The sequence below is a fragment of the Hypanus sabinus genome, chromosome 12, assembly GCF_030144855.1.
Source record: "Hypanus sabinus isolate sHypSab1 chromosome 12, sHypSab1.hap1, whole genome shotgun sequence".
NCBI classification, from domain to species: domain Eukaryota; kingdom Metazoa; phylum Chordata; class Chondrichthyes; order Myliobatiformes; family Dasyatidae; genus Hypanus; species Hypanus sabinus.
In genome coordinates this window covers 8,020,537-8,047,334 of record NC_082717.1, presented here as the reverse complement: position 1 = coordinate 8,047,334, position 26,798 = coordinate 8,020,537, and positions in this window count along the sequence as shown.

Genomic DNA, 26,798 nt, shown 5'->3' with positions numbered 1-26,798 from the left:
GGCATAACTTTATGAACATCATTCTCCTTTGGGTACGAACATCAATTTCTTCTTTCAGTTATTTATTTTCTCTTTTTTTACTTTTCCTCTTCCCCTTCCTACTTCTTTCATTCCCCACTCTGGCCGCTTAAATCTTTTCATCTGCTTATCACCTCTCCTTGGGTCCCCTCCTTCCCTTTCTCCCATGGTCCACTGTCATCTCCCATCCGATTCCTTCCTCTCCAGCCCTTTACCTTTCTGACCAGCCTAGCTTCACCTACCACCTTCTATCTTTCTTCCCTCCCCTCCCCCCCCCCACCCTTTTTATTCTGGCATCGTCCCCCTTCATTTCAGTCTTGAAGAAGAGACTTACGCTGAAATGTCGACAGTTTATTCATTTCTATAGACGCTGCCTGAGCTGCTGAGTTCCTCCAGCTTTTTGTGTGTGTGGTGCTTTGGATTTCCAGCATCTGCAGAATCCATTGTGTTTATAATCCTAAGGTGATTGGTGAGAAGTATAGGGGGGAATGTCATAAGTATTTGTGAGTGATGGCCGGTAGAATGTCTGCCAGAGGTGGTGGTAGGGTAGAGACAAATAACATTAGGGACATTTAACAGACTCTTCGATAGACACATGGATGAAAGGAAAACAGAGAGCATTCTGAGTTCCTTCAGCATTTGTGTGTGTGGCTAAGTGCGAGGGAAGGGCTAGTTTGATCTGGGAGTAGGCTAAAAAGTCAGCACAGCCTTGTTGGCCGAAGTGTCTGTACTGTTCTCCATATAGATTTCTTGACATTCATGGTAAATGAGTTCTTTAATGGGGTTTGTACCCATATTCTCTAGATTATTACCATAAATCCTCTGTGTCACTGCCTCAGTATCAGAAACACTGCCCTTCCAAAAATTCAGCCATTTTACCAAAATTCATGATAAATGCAATTTTCTGTGAAAGTAATTTCCCCTCAATGGATCAGAGGCTTTGAAAGTGAATCCCCTTACAGCTCGGTCCGTTAGGTTGACTGAGTACAGAGAACACTTACCAGAATTTCCCAAGACTTAAGGACCTTATTTATAGGAAAAGGCTGGACAGGTTAGGATTTTATTCCCTGGAGTATAGGAGAACAAGGGGGTGGGAGGGGGGGGGTGTTATAGAGGTATACGAAATCCTGAAGGGTACAGATAGGGTAAATGCAAGCAGGCTTTTTTCCCCTAAAGTTGGGTGAGACTAGAGATAGAGGTCATGGATTAAGGGTGAAAGGTGAGGTATTTAAGGGGAACTTCATTCAGAGGATGGCATAGGTGTAGATTGAGCTACCAGTGGATGTGATAGATAGGTTTGATTTCTTTTTCCTAGTGGGAAGGTTTGTTAGTGCTGCACAGGGAGATTAAAACTAGAGTTGCAGGGGGGGATGACAACCAGAGGGCCAGAACAGGTAATGGAGAGGTTATGAAGAAAGGTGTTGTTAAGACCTCAGACAAAGTCACAAATAAAAAGTTTGAGTATGGCAGGACTAATGTTCTGAGCTGCGTATATTTCAATGCAAAGAGTATTGTAGGAAAGGCGGATGAGCTTAGGTCTTGGATCGGCACATGGAATTATATTGTTGTAGTCATTAGTGAGGTTTGATTGCAGGAGGGGCAGGACCGGCAGCTCAATATTCCAGGGTGCCGATGTTTTAGATACGACAGACCAGGAGGAATTAAAGCGGGGGGGTGGTATTACTCGTCAGGGAAAATGTCACAGCATTGCTCAGTCAGGACAGACTGAAAAGCTCGTCTAGTGAGTTTTTATCAGCAGAGTGGAGACATAAGAAAGGTATAACCATGTTAATGGGGCTATATTACAGACCACCCAACCATCCTAGGGATTTAGAGGAGCAGAGTTGTAGAGAGCTTGCCGACTGTTGCAAAAAACATAAGGTTATGATAGTAGGTGATCTTAACTTTCAACATATTGACTGGGACTTCCCTACCGTAAAAAGGCTGGATTGGAAAGAGTTTCTCAAATGTGTTCAGAACATTCCCTTAATCAATACATAGAAGTCCCAACTAGAGAGAATGTGATACTAGATGTGTTATTAGTGAATGAGACAGGGAAGGTGATAGGGGAGCACTTTGCATTTACTGATCATAATGCCATTAGTTTCAAGGTAATTATGGAAAAGTATAGGTCTGGTCCTTGAGTTCAGGTTCTAAATTGGAGAAAGGCCAGTTTTGATGGTATCAGAGGATCTGGCAAGTGTCGGTTGGGACAGGCTGTTTTATGGCAAAGGTGTACTTGGTAAGTGGGAGGCCTTCCAAAGTAAAACTTTGAAAGTACAAGGCTTGTATGTGCCTGTCAGAATAAAAGGTAAAGATAACAGGTGGAGGAAACCTAGGTTTTTCAAGAGATATTGAGGCCCTGATTAAAAGAGGTTCATAGCAGGTATAGGCAGGTAGAAACAAATGAGTTGCTTCTAAGAAATGCAAGAGATCTCTTAAGAGAGAAATCAGGAGAGCTAAAAGATGGAATGAGGGTGCTCTAGCAAACAAGGTGAAGGAGAATCCTAACAGCTTCTACAGACCTATCAAGAACAAAAGGACAGCAAGGGACAAAATTGGTCCTGCTGAAGATCAGAGTGGTAATCAATGTGTGGAGCTGAAAGAGATGTGGAGATCTTCAATGGATTTTTGCATCTGTATTTACACAGGAGATGGACGCAGAAACAACAGAAGTGAGACCATTTATACATTACAGAGGAGGAGGTATTGGCTGTATTGAGGCAAATTCGGGTGGATAAAACCCCAGGACCTGACAAGGTGTTCCTTCAGACCCTGTTGGAGGCTAGTGGAGAAATTGCAGGGTCCAGATCAGAAGTATTTAAATGGCTGAAGTGCCGGAGGATTGGAGGATTGGAGAATGACTAATGTTGTTCTGCTGTTTAAGAAAAGAAACAATTAAGCCAGGAAAGTATAGGCAGGAGTCTGGCATCAGCTGTGGGAAAGTTATTAGAATGGAATTTAATGCAGACAAGTACAAGGCTTTGCACTTCGATAGGACCAACCAGGGTAGGTCTTCAGTAGTGAACGGTAGGGGACTGAGGAGATGATTGAACAAATGGATCTGGCAATACAGGCCCATAGTTCACCGAAAGTGGTGTCACGGGTAGATAGGGTTGTAAAGAAAGTTTTTGGCACATGGGCCTTCATAGGTCAAAATACTGAGAACAGGAGATGGGATTTTATGTTGAACATGTACAAGACAATGGTGAGGCCTAATTTGGAGCATTCTGTGCAGTTTTGGTCACCTACATACAGGAAAGATGTAAACTTGGTTGAAAAAGTATGGAGAAATTTTACAGGGATGTTGCCACTTCTGGTGGACCTGAGTTATAAGGAAAGATTGAATAGGTTAGGACTGTATTCCCTAGAATGTACAAAATTGAAGGGAGATTTAATGGAGGGTATTCAAAATTATAAGGGGTAAATAGGGGTAGATAAGATAAATGCAAATATGCTTTTTCCAATAAGGTTGGGTGAGACTAGAACTAGAAGTCATGAGTTCAGGGTGAAAGTTGAAATGTTTAAGGGAAACATGAGGGGAAGCTTCTTCACTCACGGAGTCATGAGAGTGTGGAATGAGCTGCCAGTGCAAGTGGCAGATGTAGGATCAATTTCACCATGTAAGCGGAGTTTAGATAGATCCACTGATGGGAGGGGTATGAAGGGGATGGTGTAGATTGATGGGACTAGGCAGATTAATGATTCAACATGGACTAGATGGGCTGAAGGGCTTGTTTCTGTGCTATAGTGTTCTATGACTCTAATGCTCTAGCCAACAAATCCTCTCTCGTTCTTTCAACACTTGTCTTTTCCATCTGCCTATCACGCCAATTCACCTGGATCCTCCTATCACGTAATACACACAAAATGCTGCAGGAACTCAGCAGGCCAGGCAGCATTTGAGGAAAAGTGTAAACAGTCAACGAACGGGCCAAGACCCTTCATCGCTTCATCAAGCGTTCTCATCTCTTCTCAGCTCTTTCTTTCAGTCCAGATAAAGAGTTTTGGCCTGAAACATCAACCGTTTACACTTTTCCATAGATGCTGCCTGGCCTGCTGAGTTCCTCCAGCATTTTGTGTGCACTACTTTGATTTCCAGCATCTGTAGATTTTCTCTTGCTTGTGATTTGACACTCCACTCTCCACAATCAGTGCATACGGTACCAAGAGCTGGGCGGCTCCTGGATCGTCTGCAGTGATGACTGGTTCTGTGGCTGTGGACCTACTTTCATGAACTTCTGTTCTGAATGGTATTTGAATTACTTTCATTGTTTGCACTATTTATTCATTTTTCTGAACAGTCTTTTTTAATGAATTCTATTGGGTTTCTTTCTTTTGTGGGTTGTAGATATTATATAAATGGATAATAAATGTCCTTTGAACTCTCAACTTCGAACTTTGCATACAGTTATGTTTTGTAGCTTCAAAACACTAAAGTAATTCAAAGGAATGTAAAATGCGAGTCTAACTTTGAGGCTACTTCAAGGCATGCACATATCACCTGCTGTATGTATTTCACGCATTTTTACACATAACCTGTAATTATTTAAACAAACAGGAATTCTTCAAAAATATATATACAAGATTGCTAAAATATTATTGAAATATTAAATACACAACAAATGCAGAGCAAATATCAACAAAGTCATACACATCAAATTCTAGAGGAACTCAGAAGGCCAGGCAGCATCTATGGAGTGGGGATAAGCAGTTGACGTTTGGAGCCAAAACCCTTCACAAGGACACCCAACTCATTATCACCTTCAGGTCCTGATAAAGAGTCCCAGCCCAAAATGTCGACTGTTTATTCCCCTACATAGATGCTGCCTGGCCTGCTGAGCTCCTCCAGCATTTTGTGTGTGTTTCTCTGGATTTCCAGCATCTGCAGAATCTCTTGTGTTTATCAACAAGGTTAATGCAATTGAGATGGGGAGAGTTTTCCATTCCATTACAGCACATGTGGGAATAACAATTAGAGCAGTTTATTAGGTATGATAGCTTGCGAAGAGGATATCTGGACAGACATTTGGGTCCAGTATGTTGTCTTTAATCAATTCAATGAGATGCTGTTCCAGTTAGTGTCAAGGCTTGATTACATTTCCTCTCATAATCATAGCCATACTCAGCACTAAATGTCTGCCCTGCCAAGTGATTATTTCACAATAAGGGTTTGGAGAGGTTGCAGAAGAGGGTCACCAGGGCGCTGCCTGGATTACTTTACTTTACTTTATTGTCACCAAACCATTGATACTGGAGCATACAATCATCACAACGATATTTGTCTCTGTGCTTCACGCCCTATAGAGGGTGTGTCCTATGAGCAGAAGTTGAACAGACTTTCTCTGGAGATCTGATAAAAGTTTATAAACACGAGAGATTCTACAGATGCCGGAGATCTTGACCAACGTACACAAAATGCTGGAGGAACTCAACAGGTCAGGCAGCATCTGTGGTGAGGAATAAACTGGCAACGTTTCTGGCTAGAAGCTCAGGAGAGGCAAAGATGAGATATCTCTTACCCCCAGGGTCAAAATGTCTAATAAAAAGTGAAAATGCATTTAAGCTGAGAGGAGGTAAGTTCAAAAGGGATGTACAGGGCAAGTAATTTTAAACAGAAAGTGGTGTACTGCTGAGGTGATGAAGGAGGTAAATACAAGAGAGACATTTAAGGACAATTCAGATAGATATGAATATAGAATGAATAGAGAATGGAGGGATAAGGATGTTGTGTAGGTAGAAGGTTATATAAGATTGATATAGACAGGAATGATAGTGGGGATAAGCTCCCACTACCTACTAAATATCCTCAATGACGTGCATGTCAAATAGCCTCTGACAACCAAGTCCAGCTTCTGGCCTTCACATGTGTCCAAGCTGCTAAGCCCAGCAGAACCATTTCTACTGATAGGAAAAAGGGCAAAGGAGGTTTATTGGCACCGCAAAACCGGTCGCTTTGAGCAGATGGGGTGCAACAGCCTGAGCTGTCAGCTCATCTAGGAGGAGGAGAAGTCTGACCTCAAACCTCTGCAGTCTTGCAGCTATACCCACTCATTGGGGAGGCTTTGGGAGTAAACTCTGATGAAAAATCCAGAGCTGGGAGTCTCTGAGCCAGTCCTACATTGAGCTCAATGCTGACTGGTAACTCCTATGACACTGCTGGTACCAAACTATATCAGTCTCTGCCATTCCTGCTGCACAGGGGGAGCCTGCCAGATGGGCAACAGCTTGTTCCCTATGTCGTACTGTCCAGGCTGGCACTTCACATAGGCAGCTGGGCCGTCCATGAGTCTCAGCCCAAAACGTTGACTGTGATGCTGCCTGGCCTGCTGAGCTCGTCCAGCACATTCCCGAAATAGATTGGGAGATCGCTTCACTGAGCATCTACACTCCATCCACCAGAACAAGTGGGATCTCCCAGTGGCCACACATTTTCATTCCACTTCCCATTCCCATTCCGATATGTCAATCCATGGCCTCCTCCACTTTCATGATGAGGCCACACTTAGGTTGGAGGAACACCTTATATTCCATTTGGGTAACCTCCAACCTGATTGCATGAACATCGATTTCTCAAACTTCTGGTAATACCTCCCACCTCCCCCCTCCCACTTCACCATTTCCCATCCCCTTTTCCCACCCTCACCTTATCTCCTTGCCTGCCCATCGCCTCCTCGGGTGCTCCTCCGCTCCTTTCTCTTTCCTCCACGGCCTTCTCTCTCTTTCACCGATCAACTTCTCCAGCTCTTTACTTCATCCCTCCCCCTCCACATTTCACCTATCACCTGGTGTTTCTGTCATCCCCCCCCCCCCCCCACCTTTTAAACCTATTCCTCAGCTTTTTTTTCTCCCGTCCCGCCAAAGGGTTTCGGCCTGAAGTATTCAACAATATTTTTTTCCACAGATGCTGCCTGACCTGGTGAGTTCCTCTAGCATTTTGTGTGTGTTGCTCGAATTTGCAGCACCTGCAGATTTTCTTGTATCTGTGAACAAAATAATTGTTACTCTGGAGCCAATGCAGCACAAATATATATATATACATAGGCACCTTTCTGTATATATGACCATGCCCTGTGAAAATTAATTGGATTTCTAACATTTCCTTGATCTATTGAAACATTAACCATTCATCTCTCTTTGCTCTATACTGCTTTTCCAAAATAACAAATTTCCTGTCATATTATTCACTGATATTAAGCCAGATTCTGATTTCACATCGCATCGGTTGGTGATAAGACACACACAAAGTGATGAACTAAGCAGGTCAGGCAGCACCTATGGATCAGTCTCCCTGAGATTTCCTTGCTGATTCGTCCCTCTTTACCAATACCCCTGCAAGTGGAACGTGTGCCACTGTGGTGAACTACTTGTGCCTGTCTGGACACGCCCCCTGCTGACTGCTCCTGTGGCTCCTCCCACAGGCCCCTGTATAAAGGCGATCGAGGCCTGATGCTCGGCCTCAGTCTCCAGGATGTAGTATGATGGTCACTCACTGCTGGTTCCTTCTTCCAGTCAATAAAAGCCGATATCTCGCCTTTACGTCAGAGTGAGTTATTGATGGTGTATTAGCCACACCTGCCCATTCGCTTTCTCCTTCATTCCGTTCAGCGCCCCGCGCAGTCCTTCCAGGTGAGGCAACAGCTTCACCTGCGAATCAGCTGTGGTGCTCCCAATGCAGCCGCCTCGGTGAGATCCATCACGAAACAGGGGGCTGCTCTGTCGAGCACCCTCGCTCCGTTCACAGCAAGCAGGATTTCCCGGTTGCCAGCCATTTGAATTCCAGTCCCCATTCCCATTCTGACTTGCTGGTCCATGGCTTCCACCACCTCTGTGATGCATTCCTGATGAGAGGAACAAATTTACATACTCTTCACATAGATTATTATAATAAAATAAACAATATTAGTGTAACCTTAGTGTAAATTCAGAGCGAGGGGGAAAATTAGTCTTAGGTAGTGTTGGGGTTTTTGAATGGGAGCGGGGAAAAAGTTGTTGTTGCACCTGAGATGTGGGTCGTCAGGTTCCCGTACCTCCTGCCTGATGGCCACATTGAGAAGAGAGCACAGCCTCGATAGCAGGGCCTCCGGACGATGGACATCAGCTCCTGTAAACGCCCTCGATGGTGGGATCTCAGGAATTAGACTGGCGAATAGGAGTTTTAGGGAGTGCAATGACGAGCGCCTAGGAACGCAAATACAGAGTGTGTTGAAAGTGGTTTCACATGTGGATAGGGTGGTGAAAAGGGTGTTTTGTGCGCTGGCCTCCATCAATCAGGACACTGAGAACAGAAACTGGGAAATAATATTGTAGTTATACGAGGGGTGATTGATAAATTTGTGGCCTAAGGTAGAAGGAGTCAATTTTAGAAAACCTAGCACATTTATTTTTCAACATAGTCCCCTCCTACGTTTACACACTTAGTCCAGCGGTCGTGGAGCCTACGGATCTTGGACCTCCAGAAAGTGTTCACAGATGGGTGATTGATAAGTTCGTAGCCTAGGGTAAATGGAGGTCAGTCGTACAGCTCTCGTTACATGCACATGCAAGTCAACTCTTTGAGTGATTGTGCAGGAAGTTTGTAGTTAATATCTCCTTCTACCCTTAGGCCATGAACTTATCAATCACCCCTGCTGTGGACACTTTCTGAAGGTCCAAGATCCGTATGCTCCACGACCGCTGGACTAAGTGTGTAAATATAGGAGGGGACTACGTTGCAAAATAAATGTGCTAGGTTTTCTAAAATTGACTTCTTCTACCTTAGGTCATGAACTTATCAATCAACCCTGATGAGTTATTAACTTTCTGCATAATCACTCAAAGAGTTGAACTGCATGTGCATGTAACGAGAGCTGTATCACTCATCTCCTTCTATCTCAGGCCACAAACTTATCAATCACCCTCGTATAAGACGCTTGGAATATTGTGTACCATTATGGTCACTCTGTTACAGGAAAGGTGTTATCAAACCAGACAATATGTGGAGAAGGATTACCGGGCTGCTGAGGGCCTGAGTTACAAGGAGAGGCTACTTAGACCAGGACTTCATTCTCTAGATCACAGGAGACTGAGAAGTAACGTGTCAGAGACCATGAGGAACATAGACAGGGTGAAAACTCATCATCTTTTTCCCTGGGAGGGGTTGCAAAGATCAAAAGGTTTAAGGTTCAAGTTTAAGGTCACAAGTTTAGAATCAGAGGAGAGATCTAAAAGGGGCTGCTTCTTCTCAAATGGTGGTATTTGGAATGAGCTGCCAGAAATAATGGCTGACATGGGCATATGGGCAGCAGTTAAAGGTCATCTGGATGTACATAGAACATAGAGCTCATTACAGGCCCTTCAGCCCACACTGTTGTGCAGACCATATAACCTACTCTAGAAACTGCCTAGAATTTCCCTAATGCATAGCGTCTATGGCTCTCTATTTTTCTGAGGTCCCTGTACCTATCTAAGAGGCTCTTAAAAGACCCTATTGTATCCATTTCCACCTCTGCCGTCAGTAGTGCATTCCACGCACCCTGAACCCTCTGTGTGAAAAACGTGGCTGTGGGCCAAAAGCCAGCAGGTGAGATTAGTTTTCTGGGCAGCATGGATGACTTGTCACTCTGCCACTCAGTATTTCAGCCTGCCTCCCAGTTAAGCTGGAGCTCTTGATCCATGTTCAAGTATATTGCTATTCAACTATAAACATATATACGGCTAAACAAAACATTGTTCCTCTGGGGCCAAGGTGACAAACAGAGAACATACAGTCACAGAATAATGTTGGCACACGTCCCTGAGTGGCATGGCCCAAATATTGACTGGTTGACGTAAAGTGCAAAGTACATGTTTACGTAAGACACTATGATGCTGCTGACACTATTATAATAAAACAGTCGTATACATAAGTGAAGCAGATGCAATAAAAGATGAAAAATGACCAGTGCAGGCTGCGGGCTTGTCTGTGAGTTGGTGATAAAATAATTGTTACTTTCTATTTTTTATTTAGCCTGCTTTTTACAAATTGGTAGAGTAGCGGTTAGCCAAACACCATTAGAATTAGTACATCAGAGTTTGAAGTTTAGTCCCAGCAGCCTCTGCAAGAAGTTGGTATGTTCTTTGTGCATGGGTTTCCTCCAGGTGCTCCAGTTTCCTCCTACAGTCCAGAGATGTACTGATTAGTAGGTTGATTGGTCATTGTAAACTGTTCTGTTCAAAGTTCAAAGTACATACATGTCACCATATCTTCTTAGGCACCGTTGGTCAGGGTGGCCCATGGATATTGTATCTGAGCTGTGTAGAATAGGAAGTACCATATGGAGAGCAAGCTACCCCTCTCCACACAGCCGATAAACCCAAAGGAATGGCCAAGACTGATACAGTCTGGCAGCAGTGGTGTTGTAGGAGATGCCAGTCAGAGCTGAACTCAACATAGGTCTGCCTTAAGGATTCCAGCTCCATATGTTTCTCTTGGGGCTTACTCCTGAAGCCTTCCCCCTTGAGTGGGTCTAGCCACAAGGCAGCAGAGGTCTGAGGACAGAGTTTGCCTTCTCCTAAATGAGCTGCCATCCATGGCTGTCCAGTTCCATCTGTCCAGAGCACCAGCAATCCGCCTTTGTCGCTTCTCCGGTCAGTAGAAATGATTCCGTCAGGCTTAGTGGCTAAGCCATCCGTGGAGGCCAGGAGCTGGGGCTGGTTGCCAGTTTAAGTTGAACATCATCGGGAGCATTTAGTAAGTAGTGCAAGTCATCCCCAATACCACACCCGGCTAGAACAACTTTAAGGAACCTATGTCACCATAAGCTATTCTGAGATTCATTTTCCTGCGGGCATTCAATGTAAACACAACAGAATCAATCGGAGATGGCACCCAGCAGGATGGACAACCACCAGCGTGCATACAACGCACTGAGCAAATACAAAAAGAAAGAGAAAAAACGGGAATAATAATAAATAAATAAATCAGCAATGAATATCGAGAACATAAAATAAAGAGGCTTGAAGGTGAGTCCACAGGCTGTGGGAACAGTTCAGTGATTAGGTTTGGGTTAAACAGGTGGGTTGCTGGGTGAATTAAATTGAATTGAACTGACTTTATTATTTACATCCTCCTCATACATGAATAAAAATCTTTACATCTCCGTCTAAATGTGCAATTTATAGTAACCTATAATAAATAGTATGTACAACAGGGCAGTCAATGTAACATAGAAATACAATTGTATCAGGGTGAATTAATCAGTCTGATGGCCTGGTGGAAGAAGCTGTCCCGGTGACTGTTGATCCTGGCTTTTATGCTGTGGTACCGTTTCCCGAACGGTAGCAGCTGGAACAGTTTGTGTTTGGGGTGACTCGGGTCCCCAATGACCATTTCAGGCCATTTTACACACCTGTCTTTGTAAATGTCCTGAACAGTGGGAAGTTCACATCTACAGATACACTGTGCTGTCCGCACCACTCTCTGCAGAGTCCTGTGATTACGGGAGGTACAGTTCCCATACCAGGCATTGATGCAGCCAGTCAGGATGCTCTCAATAGATGCTCCCCTATAGAAATTACTTGGGATTTGGGGGCCCATACCAAACTTCCTCAACCGTCTGAGGTGAAGGAGGCGCTGTTGTGCCTTTTTCACCACACAGCCCATGTGAGATCCTCGAAGATGTTTATACTGAAGAACTTAAAGCTGTTCACCCTCTCAACGCCAGATCCATTGACGTCAATAGGGGTTAGCCGGTCTCCATTCCTCCTGTAGTGCTGGTCCAGCCGGGCCTGTAAATAAAATAAATAAAATACCCAGCAACACCTTCCTCCTGTTCCCTTGCTCCCTGAGCCCTAATCGTTACAATTTGTTTAACACTGCACCCTGTGCTAAGTATCTGCTTCGTTCAAACAACCTGTCCAAATGACATATCAGACAATCACAAAGCATGAGGGGAAGATTGCCAAAGAGCCCGTGCAGTCATGAGCTCAGCATTGATGGAGGTAGTCAGGATAAACGGTCCAGTGTATGTTGGCAATCGAGGTGTTAACATGCTTCTTGCAGCTTAAAAGATTCCCCGTGTTCCCAAGCGTAGGAGGAGGAGCCATGCAGAACACAACTGACCTTTGGAGCGCTGATGGCTGATGACAGAACCGTTGCATTTATTCAATCATAAAAACCTTCACACACCTCACTTCTCATTTCTTGGATAATGACCAATTCATTTAAACCCAGGAAGCTGTGCTTACACTCCTGCTTGGATAATATCCAGCAGAAAGCGCAATTAATCACCAATTTCCTGACTCCAAACTCTCGGCCCGGTACCTCGGACTCAAGTGGAAATGGCCAGGCTCAGAGTCCTGGATGGTACTGAGTTAAAACATTACCAGAAAAGGGTTTCAAAGCTCAAAAAGCCACGGAAGGGGGCTGAGATGTTTATACCTTTGATAGATGTGTATTTAAATACTCAAGTGTCTGTCAATTATTTAGTTTGTGTATTTATTCATTGAGATACAACACGGAATAGGCCTTTCCAGCCCTTCGAGCAACACTGTCCATCACCCCCTGACTTAACCCCAGCCTAATCACAGGACAATTTACAATAAACAGTTAACCTACTGCGTTGGTCTGTGGGAGGAAACAGGAGCACCTGGAAGAAACCCACATGGAAGGAAGGAGCGAGGGAGAGAGAGTGATAGAGAGAGCAGGAGGGAGGGAGGGATAGAAGGAGGAGTGAGGGAGGGTTAGAGAGAGTGAGTGACAGAATGGAGAGAGCATGGGAGGTAGGGAGGGAGGGTGAGGGAGATAGAGAGGAGGAGGCTGGGAGAGAGTAGAGAGGGAGGGAGAGAGTGACAGAGGCAAGGAGAGAGAGGGGAGAGTGACAGAAAGGGGGAGAGGAAAGGAGGGATAGAGGGAGGAGGGAGGAAAGGATAGAGTGACAGAGAGAGGGGGAGAGAAAGGAAGGTAGAGGGCGAGGAGGGAGGGAGGGGGAGAGAGAAAGAGTGATAGCGAGGAAGGGAGAGACAGTGAGACAGAGAGGAGGAGGGAGCAGGGAGGAAGGAAGACAGTGGGAGAGGCAGAGAGAAGAAAGGCCAGTGAGCGAGAGGAGAGAGAGTGAGAAATGTTGAGAGGGGAGGGAGGGATGGGGAGTGAGAGAGATGGGGAGCAGGGAGAAAGGGAAATGGAGGGAAAGATTGAGAGAGGCAGAAGGAGGAAAAGGGGGCAGCATAAGAGAGAGAGGGAGAGGGGGAGAGGGGAGAGCAAGTGAGAGAGAGGGGAGGGTAGGAGGGAGAGAAGAAGGTGGCAGGGAAAGAGTGAGACTGAGAGAGAGAGGAAGGGGAGGCAAAGAGAAAGAGATCATGAGGGTTTGAGGGACAGAGGCAGAAGGGGAGAGAGAGGGACAGAGAGAGAGGAAGGGGAGGGAGAGAGATGGAGAGAGGGAGGGAGGGAGAGAGTTAGAGAGAGACAGGTGGAGTAGGGAGGAGGCAAAGAGAGAGATTGAGTGGGAGGGAGAGAGAGAGGGACAGAGTGAGATAGAGAGGGAGGGAGGAGGTTGGGAGGGGAAGAGCAAGAGAAGGTGAGAGAGAAGGTGGGGGAGAAAGGGTGGGAGGGAGAGAGCAAGAGACGGTGGGGGAGAGAGGGAGGGAGAGAGAGAGGGAGGGGAGGGACAGTGTGAGAGTCAGGGAGGGACAGAGAGAGGGAGGAGGGAGGGAGTGATAGAGAAATAGAGTGACTGAATGGGGAGAGAGACCATGTGGGAGGCAGGGAGGGAGTGTGAGGGGAGAGAGAAAGAGGAAGGTAAGGAGTGAATGGGACGGAGGGGGAGTGAGAGGCAGAGATGGTAGGAGGGCAGGGAGAGATAGAGAGAGAGGAAGGGAGAGAGTGAGAGAGAGGGGAGGGAGGGTGGTGGAGAAGGGAAACAGAGAGATAGGCAGTGAGGGAGTGAGAGAGAGGGGTGGCAGAGAGAGAATAAGAGAGAGAAGAATGGAGGAGAGAGGAAGGACAGAGGGAGGCAGGAGGGAGAGAGGGAAGGGAGGGCAAGAGAGTGAGAGAGACAGTGAGAGCATAAGAAAGAGGGAGAGGGAGGGAGGGGAGAGGGAGAGGGACAGAGAAGTTGAGAGTTGGGTAAGGAGAGTGGGAGAGAGGGATGAGAGAGAAATGGAGGGAGTGTGAGAGAGAGGGACGGAGGGGAAAGAGAGAGGGAGGGAAGGGAGGAAGAGGGTGGAGGGTGAGGTTGAGGGATGGAGGAATGAGGGAGGGTGTGAGTGAAGAGGGAGGGAGAAGGAGAGAGAGAAAAAGAGGAAGGGGAGAGAGGGAGGAGAGAGAGAGTTGGGGTAGAGGGAGAGAGAAAGAGAATGGGAGAGTGAGGGTGGAGAGAGAGGGAGAGGGATGGGAAGGAGATAATTGGAGGTGGAGGGAGAGAAAATTAGAGAGAGATGGAGGAGGGAGGGAGGATGAGAGGGAAGAGGGAGGGAGAGGGAGTGAGAGGATGGGAGGCAGGGAGGGTGTTAGAAGGAGAAAGAGAGACAGTGGGGTCTGGCAGTGAGGGAGGAGGGTGGAAGAGAGATTGATAGTGAGGAGAGAAATGGAAGGAGTGAGAGGGGGAAGAAGAGTGAGAGAGAGGGAAAAAGGAAGTGAGGGGGAGCAAGGGCAGGAGGGAGTGGGTGTGAGGGATAGAGGGAGATGGGGAATGTGGAAGGGAGAAAGAGAGAGTGAGAGAGAGGGTAGGGAAGGCAGGAGAGAAACAGTTAGAGAGAGAGTGAGAGAGCAGGTGAGAGAGGGAGGGGAGTTAGAGGGAGGAGAATGGGGGAGAGAGAGGAAGAGGATGAGAGAAAGGGGAGGGTGGGTGTGAGGGAGGAGAGAGACAAAGAGGGAAGGAGAGAGATGGGGAGAGAGACGGGGAGAGTAAGAGGGAGAGAGGGAAAGAGTGGGAGAGAGAGGGATGGAAGGAGGGAAGGATGGAGGTGGGAGGGAGAGAGGGGTACTGGGGGAGGGAGGAGAGGAAGACACAATGGAGAGAGGAAGAACGAGTGAGGGAGAGAAGTGAAATAGAGGGAGGGAGAGAAAGAGTGAGAAGAGGGAGTGAAAGGGAAGGGGAGAGAGGGAGGGAGGTAAAGACAGGGAGAGTGAGAGAGAGGGGGAGGGAGGTAGAGACAGTGAGAGTGAGAAAGACAGGGAGGGGAAGAGAGAGGGAGCAGAAGGAAGGAAGGGAAGGAGGAGGGAGGGAGTGAGGAAGAGAGAGGGAGGTAGAGGAGAGAGGGGGAGAGTGGGAGAGAGGATAGAGAGAGGAAGAGAGAGAGTGGGTGCAAGAGAATGAGAGAGAGGGTGGGAAGGAGGGAGGGAGAGGGAGAGAGGGAAGGAGGGAAGGATGGAGGATGAGGGAGAGAGTGAGAGAGGGGGATAGAGGGAGGGAGGAAAGAGGGTGGAAGAGAGTGAGAGAGAGGGAGGGAGGGAGAATGAAGTAAAGCAGGAGAGTGAGGGGAGAAATAGAAAGAGAGAGATGGGGAGAGTGGGAGGGATGGAGAAAGAGGGAGAGAGAGGGGGAGGGAGGGAGAGCAACTGAGAGAGTTAAGGAGGGAAGGATGGGGGAGAGAGAGAGGGAGAGTGGGAGAGAGAGGGAGAGTGAGAGAGAGAGGAGGATGGATGAGAGATAGGAAAAGAGTGAGAGAGAAAGGGGAGAGAGAGTTGTAGGTGGAGGAAGAGGGAGTGAAAGAAGGAAGGAGTGAGAGAGGGGAGGGAAGAAGAGAAAGAGAGTGAGGGAGGGGAGGGAGAAAGAGAGGAAGAGTGAGAGTGACAGGGGGGCAAGAGAGTGAGAGGGGAGGGTGGGAGAGAGGATGGATGGAGGTTGAAAGAGCAAAAATGAAAGAGAGATGGGGAGGGAGGGGGAGAGGGGAGAGAGAGAGGAGGGAGAAAGACTATGAGAAAAAGAGTGGGGAGGGTGGAAGAGAGAGATGGGGAGACAGAGGAAGTGAGAGAGTGTTATAGGTGGAGGGGAGAGAGAGTGTAAGTGGGAAAGAGGGAGGGGGAGAGTGTGAGAGAGAGAAAGAGGGAGTGATGGAGAGGAGGGAGAAGGAGAGTGAGAGATAGAGCAGGTGAGAGAGAGAACGAGAGAGAGGGGAGGGAGGGTGGGTGTGAGGAGGGAGGGTTGCAAGAGACAGGGGTGAGAGAGGGAGGGAGAGAGGAGGGAGGGAGAGAGGTGGGGAAGAGGGGGGAGGGGAGGGAGGAAGGGAGGGAGAGAGGGGAGAGAGTGAAATTGAGAGAGGGGGAGGGGGAGTGAGCAACAGGGAGGGTGAGAGAGAGAAAGAGAGAGAGGGTGTGCCTCCATCTGTTGACTATGAGGGATATAAAATATGGAAGAAATTATCGAACTCAGATGTGTCAAGGACAGTGGAAGTGAGCAGATCAATTGTCTTTGGTCCTGCTATGTGCTTGGAGATGGAGGCTACCATTTTGTGGAAGTGTTTTACATCCTCCAGTTTATGAGATGAAGTTGCTTGGCTTCCTGTGTTTTAAAGTAGACCCAATGATGCTTCAGGTATTATGCTGGTCTAGAGATGATTTCCAAATAAGAAGTTATTTGTGAGGTGTTCCTGATATAATATAACACGCAGGTTTGTGAATGTTGTGGGCTGTACCTGACAGGAGTGATTCCAGCTGGTTATTGAAGAGAACAAAGAGCCATAAATTAACAGTTGTCGCTTCTGGATAAGAGCCAATAAAAAGGTGTTAAAGGTTGATCAAGTGACATGCAGTATCGCCAATGGCATTGAAAAGCAATGTTTGAATTGATAAGGAATGAATATAAAACTAGATGCTTCAAATGTGCTGTCAGTGTTAGCCCTCTCAAGATACCCACCATAGCAAGGAAGAGGTCCCACGTCAGTGTTTTGGAGAAGAAAGGATCGGTCATCTGGCCAGCAGAATTCCCCTATTTTGGTGTTATAAATTGAGAAAATGGCCAGGAAGAGTACTGGTACAGAGGGAACAGTAGAATTCATGTTTAAGTTGTTGGCCCGGGGTCATTGCTGTTTGTGTAGAGACAATAGATACAAGCTTTGATTAATTACGTGTTGCATAGTTAGTTTCCTAACTTGGTCCCATTGCTGAACAGTCAGGGTCGACTTCGGATGCAGCATCTCAGCTGTCTACATGACACACAAGCCAGGGCCAGGGCAGTACGATATGGAGGCTGATGAACCCAAAGGACCGGCAGAAACTGATGCAGTTTGGCACCAGCAGCATCACTCGAGTTGCCAGTCAGCATTGAACTCAACACAGGACTGTCTTAGGGACTCCAGCTGCAGGATTTTCCCTCACAAAGCCATCCCGGTGAGTAGATATAGCCCCAGGGCAGTGGAGGTTTATGGTCAGACTTTTCCTTCTCTGAGATGAGCTGGCAACCATGGCTGATGAGCCCCTTCTCACAAAGTGAAAGGTTTTAAGGCAGCTAAAGGCCATTTTTCCTGTAATTTATTCCATCTCACATGCCCATGAATTCACCCTGATCTTCACACCAGGAGTATTTTGCATTACTGATTAACCTATCTAGGTGGCAGGGTGGAGATACGTCTCTACCAATGGAGGGGCAAGTCGCTCCTTACCCCTGCTAGCCTGCAGGTCACCTGTGGGCAAGGCGCAGCTCCTGCTTAGCATCTGCCCCCAGTCGGGGTCATGTGAAGCCAAGCGAGCAGGTGGTGGATGGTGGTGTGGGTAGCCGCAGCATATCACATACCATGGTCGTGTGACCACTGACACCAGGAAGATAATCTCTGAAGAGTATTGATAAAAGCCGGGGTCACCCATCTTGTAAAGACACTGCCCAGAAGAAACCAATGGCAAACCACTTCTGTAGAAAAACATGCCATGAACAATCATGGATATGGAAAGACCATGATCACCATCATCATACAACATGGCACATAAGAAACGAGCTAACCAACCTATCAATCAGGGTTAATTCAGTTGAAAGTGTGAAGCATTACATTTTGAAAGGGTGATTTAAAGCAGGATTTTGACACTGAAGGGAAGGGCCCTGCATACAGTGGAGTCACAGGTAGACAGGGCAGTGAATTTAGAAGGCAGCATTTTGCAGTTGTAAAATGGTCAAGATGGCGTAGAGCTGCCATCTCCATGGATTAGACTTAATTGCCTTTTAGGGATGGTTTTTATTTTTCATTTAATTAGAGATACAGCACAGAACAGGCCCTTCAGGCCCAACGAGCCACATGGCCAACAATCCTGATTTAACCTTAGCCTAATCACGAGACAATTTACAATGACCACTTAACTTACTAACCAGTACGTAATTGGACTGGGGAAGGGAACCAGAGCACCCAAAGGAAACCCATGTGGTTCATGAGGAGAAACACACACAATATCCTGGTGGAACGCAGCAGGCCAGGCAGCATCTATAAAGAGAAATATAGTCGAGGACAAACAGACAGACAAATAAATAAATAAATATGTCAGGGATGGGGTAAGAATGGGAGGGGAGCATTAACGGAAGTTAGAAAAGTCAATGTTCATGCCATCAGGTTGGAGGCTACCCAGCCAGTATATAAGGTGTTGTTCCTCCAACCTGAGTGTGGCTTCATCTTGACAGTAGAGGAGGCCATGGATAGATATATCAGAATGGAAATGGGACATGGAATTAAAATGTGTGGCCACTGGGAGATCCTGATTCCTCTGGCGGAACGAGCATAGGTGTTCAGCAAAACGGTCTCCCAGTCTGCGTCGGGTCATTGGGGGGGGGGTGGCGGGATGTTCAAATTCCTTACAGGGGACACTGGAATGAACCCCAAGCTCTGACACCCGCAACTGTAAAAGCCTTGCGCTAACCACTACGCTACCATGGTGCCCAGAGCTTGGGGCCAGAGAGAGGTCAGATTGGGGTTTAGGGACTGGTACGTGGAGGAGCGAGAGCTCAGGCCTCTGCTCCACACTCAAAGGTCCGTGACGTGGATGCACGATAAATGTCATCCATGGATGTGGTGCTCCCCGGGTCAGTAGGTCCCAGGAGTGGATGATTGTGCGAGCAGGAGGCGCGAGGCCTGACCAGTCAATAAGCATAGAGTTCAAGTTTGTAGTTCAGGGTCCTCTTGACTAGCCCAACGGTCTCAACCCCCATCTCTTCCTCTCCCTATAGCTCAATCCTTTGAGTGATTCTGAGGCTGGGAGACAGCTCCGGCCGCAACGCGCTTCATGCCTGCAAGCTCCGCAGCAATTTGCCCTGCTTATGGTGACCTGAGACCAGGGCAAAGGGCCTACTGCGACTGCTTGGAGGTTGGTGTCTATGAACTCAATCTGGTTCGGAGTGCTCGAGTTTGCTTTCACTGCTTGCATGATTTCTATTTTTACCTCTTTCGCTGTGCATCGGCTGTTGATCTTTTTTTAAAATTATGCTGTTATTATGATTTCTTGCTTTGTGGCTGCCTGTAAGCAGACAAATCTCAAGGTTGTTTAATTTATACGTACTTTGTAACTAAATGTACTTTGAACGTAACTTCCCACCGTCCATGTTCAGTGCCTGGACTGACGAAGGCAAGAGTACCAGAAGCAGTCTTCACTGCCCTCTCTACTTGTGATTACCTCTCTACCTTAAGGCGAATATGCACTTACTCTCCAAAGCCATTTTCAGCCTGGCTCTGGGCGTGGGAGGTCATAACTAACTGAGCAGCGCGCACAAAATGCCAGAGGAATTCAACAGGTCAGGGAGCATTTCGGCCAAGGCCGTCTTCAGGACTGAAAAGGAAGGGGAAAGATTTCAGCATTAGAAGGTGAGGTGAAGCCAGGTGGGTGGGAAAGGACCTACGTCCTTCTATATTGTCCTCTTTCTCCTCCCACCACCTTTTTATTTTGGAGTCATCCCTTTCCAGACCCGATGAAGGATCTCAGCCTGAGACTTCGAATGTTTATTCGTTTCCATTGGTACAGCCTAACCTGCTGAGTTCCTCCAGCCTCTCTTGTATTTACAATCTTTTAGAACTTTTCAAGGAGGATACCAGGACATTTGATAAAGGAAAGGCAGAGAGCATTGCCCACATGGACTTTAGCAAGACCTTTGCAAGGTTCCATGTGGTAAACTGGTCCAAAAGGTTCTGTCACTTGGCATTTGGGGTGAATAGGAATAAAGTGGGTTCAATATTGGCTTAGTGAGAGAAGCAAGAGAGTGGTAATAATGGCTGCCTCTCTGACCGGTTGCTTGCGACTGGTAGTGTGCTATAGGGTCTGTTGTCTGCCGTCTCTGATAATGATTGGGTGTCACAGTAGTGTTATATTATTACAGCTTGGGTCATCAGAATTTGGAGTTCAGTTCCACATTCCCCTGTATGTCCTCCCCTTGAAGTATGTGGATTTTCACTGGGTACTTAGACATCCTCTCACAGTACAAAGATGTACCAGTTGGTAGGTCAACTGATCATCATAAAATGACCCGTTATTAGGTCAGGGTTAAATAGATGGCCCAGTCCATACGGGTCCAGCCCAGACCAGCCCCTCCTCACTGTTGAATACATCTACATGAAACGCTGTTGCAGGAAAGCAGCATCCATCATCAGAGACCCCCACCACCCTGGCTGTGCTCTCTTCTCACTGCTGCCATCAGGAAGAATGTACAGGAGTCTCAGGACCCACACCACCATGTCCAGGAGCAGTTATTACCCCTCAGTACCCACACCACCATTTCCAGGAGCAGTTATTACCCCTCAGGACCCACACCACCATGTCCAGGAGCAGTTATTACCCCTCAGGACCTGCACTACCATGTCCAGGAGCAGTTATTACCCCTCAGGACCCACACCACCATGTCCAGGAGCAGTTATTACCCCTCAGGACCCGCACCACCATGTCCAGGAGCAGTTATTACCCCTCAGGACCCACATTAGCATGTCCAGGAGCAGTTATTACCCCTCAGGACCCACACCACCATATCCAGGAGCAGTTTTTACCCCTCAGGCTCTTGAACCAAAGGGGATAACTTCATTGAACTTCACTCAGCCCTCACTGAAATAGACTTGCTTCCAAGGACTCCTTATCTCATGTTATCGATATTTATTACCTATTTAGTTATTACTGCTATTTCTTTCTGTTTTGTATTTGCACAGCTTCTTGCCTTTTTCACTCTGGTTGAAAGCCCGACTCAGTGCAGTCTGTTCTACAGATTTATTGAGTATTCCCACAAGAAAATAAATCTCAGGATTGTATATGGTGACATATACGTTCTTTGATAATAAATCTACTTTGATTTTAAGCAATTATAAAAAAATACCAGCAGACAATTAATTGTTAATCTACAAAGAAAATTGCAGTGAAACAGTCTAATCCAAGAATGGTCATGAAGTGTTAAACACTTCATCTGCTGGTTATCTCGTTGACAGACCAGACACTGATATTTAGTTATAGGTCACAATTTAAATCTCATCTGGTACAGTGTGACCCTCAGCTCAGTCAATCAGAAACTTGCCAGATCTTCTGGCATGTTTCTAGGTGAATCAATCACAAGTAAGCATTCAAGAATTCAAGCGTTCAGGTAAGCAATAGTCCAATTCTGACTATTCACACAGCAGCTAAATATCAGAAATATTGTACATATATGTTACCACATAGAACCCTGAGGTTCACTTTCCTGTGGGTATTCACAGTAAATAAAATAAATGCAACAGAATTAATAAAGGACCTCACCGAACAGGGCAGACAGATGACGATTGTGCAAATACAAAAGGAAAGAGAAAAAGTAATATTAATAAGACCATAAGACGTAGGAGCAGAATTAGGCCATTCAGCCCATCGAGTCTGCTCCGCCATTCCGTCATGGCTGATCCTGGATCCCACTCAACCCCATACGCCTGTCTTCTCGCCATATCAGGAAACCATCAACTTCCGTTTTAAGTATACCCATGGACTTTGCCTCCACCGCAGCCTGTGGCAAAGCATTCCACAGATTCACTACTCTCTGGATAAAAAAACTTCCTCCTTACCTCTGTACTAAAGGGTCACACCTCAATTTTGAGGCTCTGCCCTCTAGTTCTGGATACCCCCACCAGAGGAAACATCCTCTCCACATCCAAGGCCTTCTAAAAGTCCAAGTAAATGACATCTACTGCCTCCCCTTTGTCCACCCTGCTTGTTGCTCCCTCTAACAGATTAGTCAGGCAAGATTTCCCTTCACAGAAACCTGACCTTGACTTATTTTATCATTAGTCTGCAAATACCCCAAAACTTCATCTTTAATAATAGACTCCAAAACTTTCCCAACAAGAGGGTAGGCTATCTGCCCTATAATTTCCTTTAACCCTGTCTGTATTTGTACCCAGTCATTAGCTTGCCCTTACTTACATTCATTTTACACCATCATCTACTTGTAAACCTGCTGGCTTATCCTCTGCTCTATCATACTGGTTCCCATTCCCCTGCCCGGAAGAATATTGATCCCCCTTGGATTCAAGTGTAACCCGTCCCTTTTGTACAGGTCACACCTGCCCCAGAAGAGGTCCCAATTATCCAGAAATCTGAATCCCTGCCCCTTGCTCCAATTCTTCAGCCACACATTTATTCACCACCTACTCTATTCCTATCCTTACTGCCACATGGCACAGGCAGTAATCCTGAGATTACTACCCTTGAGGACCTGCTTCTCAGCTTCCTTCCTAACTCCCTGTATTCTGTTTTCAGGACCTGCTCCCTTTTGCTACCTATGTCATTGGTCCCAATACGTACCATGATCTCTGGCTCCCTCTCTTTTCAGGAAATTGTGGATGCGTTCAGAAACATCGCAGACCCTGGCACCTGGGAGGCAAACTACCATCCTTGTTTCTTTTTCATGTCTACAGAATCACCTTTCTGTCCCTCAACTGCTGCCTTAGTCCCCTACAACTGCTGCCATTCTCTTCACTTCCCTACCCTTCTGAGCCACAGGGCCAGACTCAGTGCCAGAGGCACTGCCACTGTTGTTTCCCCCAGGAGGGTCATCCCTCCCAACAGAACTCAAAATGGAGTACTTATTGTTGAGGGGGACAGCCACAGGGGTGCTCTCTACTACCTGACATTCTCCCTTTCCTCTCCTGATGGTCACCTATTTATCTTTCTCCTGTAGCCTTGGGCTGACTACCTCCCTGTAGATCCTTCCTATCACTTCTTCACTTCCCTCAACAAGCTGGAGGTCATCAAACTGCAGCTCCAGTTTCCTCACACTGTCTCTAAGGAGCTGCATCGATGTACCTGGTGCAGATGTACCATCAGGGAGGCTGGGAGTCTACTGGAAATCCCCCATCTGACACCCAGAACAGAACACTGGCTCTGTAGACGTACCCCCATTCTCTCAGGAGTTAAATGAACTTACCTACTTACCTCACCTCCGCCTGTTCTCACCGAAGCCTGTTGAGCCGGAGCCTCACCACTCTGATGACTGCTCCGCTGGAGACTGGGGTTTTAAAACTCTTTGCCGGACTTGCACAGGAACATTTCTTCTGCATCTGCACTGTACTCCAATCCAAGTTCTATTGCTTAATAGACAAATAAGCAAAAAGTATCAAGAACATGAGAGATGAAGTGTCTTTGAAACTGAGTCCATAGTTTGTGGGAACTTCTCTGCGTTAGGGTGAGTAAAGTTGAAGGCATCCCCTCAGATTCAAGAGCCTGATGGGTGAGGGGTAATACCTGTTCCCGAGCCTGGTGGTGTGGGTTGCATGGCTCCTGTACCTCCTTCCTGATGGCAGGAATGAGAAGAGATGGCAGCAGATGGCAGCGATGGCAGCCTGTGTTGTAAACTGATTCCACAATCTATGGGCTCATTTTCAAGGTCTCTACAGTTCAAGTTCTCAATATTATTTATTATTTATTTACACAGTTTGTCTTCTGTTGCACATTTGGCTGTTTGTCAATCTTTGATTGTGTATAGGTTCTTATAAATTCTATAGCATATCTTTATTTTCCTGTAAATCCCTGCAAGAAAAAGTAAGTCAAAGTTATAAATTGTAATTTACAGGTATACATACTTATGTAATATAATAGGAGCAGAGCAGAGAGATACAGTATATGGAATTAATGTAGTCAAGTGGGATTGGTGTAGATGGGCGTGAGGGTCAGCATAGAGACAGTGGGCCAAATGGCCTATTATATGCTGTACGACACTGTGAGTCCATGACGTCATGTTCATACTGTCAATTAGATCAGGAAAGGAGAATTATTTCCAGGCACAGACAGGACGGAAGTGAAACAGAGGGTGTCATTAGCAGAGAGCTGATGCACCACAGTTAGCATGAAGCAATTAGCAGCCTCTGTAAAGGTCTGCTTGACAGATCAAGCTGGAGATAGTGCGGGATTGACATGCATTTGTATCCATGATACCTGGACATAATTGCAGAAATGAACTGTTCACCAGCTCTCCTGGTCTTTAACATACTCTCAGTGGCCACTTTATTGGGTACACCTGCCCACCTGCCCATTAATGTAATTATCTGACCAGCCAGTCATGTGGCAGCAGCTCAATGCATAAAAGCATGTAGACCTGGTCAAGAGGTTCAGTTGTTGTTCAGACCAAACATCAGAATGAGGAAGAAATGTGATCAAAGTGACTTTGACTGTGGTGCCAGATGGGATGCTTTGAGTATCTCAGAAAATGCTGATCTCCTGGGATTTTCAAGTACAACAGTCTCTTAGAGTTTACGGAGAATGGTGTGAAAAACAAAAATAAATTCCAATGAGTTGCAGTTCTGTGGGCAAGAATGCCTTGTTAATGGGAGTGGTCGGAGGAGAATGGCCAGACTGGTTCAAGCTGACAAGAAGGCGACTCAAATAACCAGCGATGTACAAAAGAGCATCTTTGAACTTTCAACATGTCGAAGTGGATGGGCTAAAGCAGCAGAAGAACACACCATCTTCCAATCCTGCACCTAATAAAGTGGCCACTGAGTGCATCTGACTGCAGTTATCAAACAACCTGATCTATCTTCACATTTTTCCAAATATAGTCATGAAGACCAGCAGCAAAGAGACAGCCCTTTCAGCCCATCCAGGCCATGCTGACCTATTATTCTGCCTATCACACATAGACCCTAGCCCTCCATGCCCTTTCCCACCCATGCACTAAGATCATTTTAACCCTTCCCTTCCACATAGCCCTCCATTTTCCATATCATCCAGGTGCTTCTCTAAAAGTTTCTTGAATGTCCAAAATGTATCTGCTTCTCTTACCTCTGCCAGCATGTTCCTCACACCCACCACTCTCTGTGTAAAGAACACACCCCTGACATACACCCCTATACTTTCCCGCAATTACCTTAAAATTATGGCAACAGGATAAAACAAAAATCACCTCTGTCTCTGGCTGTCCACTCATTCTATGCCTCTTTACTCTACTCTGCTCTTGCTTGCCTTTGTACTACTGCTATGTAATGAACTGATCCGCACGGACAGTATGCAGAACAGGTTTTTCACTCTACCTCTGTACGTGTGACAATAATAAACCATTTACTAAATTTACTAGAATGTTACCTGGGTTTCAGCACCTAAGTTACAGGGAAAGGTTGAACAAGTTAGGTCTTTATTCTTTGGAGCGTAGAAGGTTGAGGGGGAACTTGATAGAGGTATTTAAAATTATGAGGGGGATAGACGTGGATAGGCTTTTTCCATTGAGAGTAGGGGAGATTCAAACAAGAGGGCATGAGTTGAGAGTTAGGGGGCAAAAATTTAAGGGTAACACGAGGGGGAATTTCTTTACTCAGAGAGTGGTAGCTGTGTGGAACGAGCTTCCAGTAGAAGTGGTAGAGGCAGGTTCGATATTGTCATTTAAAGGAAAATTGGATAGGTGTATGGACAAGAAAGGAATGGAGGGTTATGGGCTGAGTGGGGGTCAGTGGGACTAGGTGAGAGTAAGCATTTGGAACGGACTAGAAGGGCCGAGATGGCCTGTTTCCGTGCTGTAAGTGTTATATGGTTATATTACCAATATCAGTACGTATGTTCTCCCCTTGAAGGATATTTACAAGGATCACTGCCACATGAAAGCAAGGACTGCACTGTGATGTTTTTGCAAATCCAAAACATCAAACTAATTTAAGGAAAAAGACACAGGAGCCCACAGGAGCGTGTCTTATTTTCACTTTTACTTTTAGTGAGGTGTGCACATTTGACATGGTAGCGTGATGATGTGTCATTCACATACTTCTACATTTAACCCAGGCTGTGTGGGGTGAGAGCTTGTGGTGCTCTGCCCAGGGGCAGCTTGTCCACTTCTGGTCCCCACTTGCCACCCAGCTCTCACCTGTGTCTCCAAGTAACTGGTTGCATGTAACAGTGGCCACACCCCAGCACACAGCTTCAAGAGGCAGGCTAAACCAGGTGAGGGTAGCCAGGAGCCTGCAACCCCAGTGAGATAAGGATATGTCTACGCCGGCATGCGAAGCCAGTTCCGGCGGACTGGGTTTAATTAGATTAAACACAAGATCCAAACGGCCAAGAAGGCGATGCAGCAACGCTTCGTGGAGAGCGAAGGGCGTGACAAGGCACAGAAGGCATCATGGTTATCCACTACAGCTAAGGAAGTCTCTAGAAGTGACAATTCTTCATACCATTGGACCGAGACTTTTGAGACCAAGAGAGTGGAACTGCCCCAAAGCAACAGATTTTTTACTGTAAAACTCCTCCCACACTGGTTTTTCTCCATTTATGAGCTGCACAGACAAACATCATTGTAAGAAACAATGGACAACCAACACATTTAACCTGCAATGCATTCTCTATTCATGTACATACAACTCACTAACCCAACTGACAAGGGTATACAACAGAGGCATCCGGATGTCATTTGGCCTGGAAAAGTCCACCT